The sequence below is a fragment of the Euprymna scolopes genome, chromosome 6 (genome assembly GCF_053919585.1).
Source record: "Euprymna scolopes isolate OS-2025 chromosome 6, ASM5391958v1, whole genome shotgun sequence".
Taxonomy (NCBI): Eukaryota; Metazoa; Mollusca; class Cephalopoda; order Sepiida; family Sepiolidae; genus Euprymna; species Euprymna scolopes.
This window is the reverse complement of record NC_136487.1, coordinates 21770280-21771115: the sequence shown is the minus strand read 5'-3', so window position 1 is coordinate 21771115 and position 836 is coordinate 21770280. Positions and strand designations below refer to the sequence as shown.

The window sequence follows — 836 nt, the reverse complement described above, 5'->3', positions numbered from 1 at the left end:
GCATAACCAAAAATAATAGCCACCGACATCTCGACCCGTTTTTGTTCATGTTTCCATGTGCTTATCTGTGAATATCGTTCATTCCCCCGGGGAAGCGATAGTATCATAAAAATTATAAATGTATACATTAATATATTTTCTTTATAGGCCCTCCATTAGTTGACGGAGCAACAGTCATGTTTTGATTTACTTTATTTTTACTCTTATTCACCTCCAAACAAGACATATTGCCACTGACGTGGACGTGTCCTTTAACCCTCCTGGATCGTGAGACACTGCATTATTTCATGCAGCGTGTCTTGGACAAGAATAGCCTGGCGGTGCCCATCCCTCTCTAGAATCCGAACACATACAGCACCTGATATTACCAAATGGTCACCCATTTTAGTATTGGTCAGGTTCAATGTCGCTTAACTTTGGTGATCTAACGAGAACCAGTGTGTCAACGTGATTATGCCGTATATAGTTTGACGTAAGGTGCTACTATTTGCGATCATGTTTCAGGGGACTATGTAAGGAGATTAACGAGATGTCGATTTACATTATGTTTAACCTTCTGTAAGTCAGTACAGTAAGGGAAGCAGGGAGCATTGAGGGAATTCGAAAATCTAGAACCCCTAGGTACGAATTTATTACAGTAGAAAGCTTTAAGACTTAGGGGCCTCTATATAAAGCTTGGGATTATGCTGCTAAACGGGTTTGTCGGGAGTATGTACGTCGAAGCAGTACAAGTGCAATGTGTTCATCAGAGCACATTCTATTAATTAATTGTAAAACAGGCAATGGGGTGCAAGATTGCGGCGATGGGATAGGGGTTCGAGCTCGGGTGATAGTAC

The 836-nt window shown here is 41.4% G+C and overlaps 1 pseudogene; it reads right to left on the bottom strand.

Moving 5' to 3' along the window:
- Nucleotides 1–346: 346 nt before the first annotated feature.
- On the bottom strand, nt 347–464 carry LOC145278397 (5S ribosomal RNA; annotated as a pseudogene).
- Nucleotides 465–836: the final 372 nt, after the last annotated feature.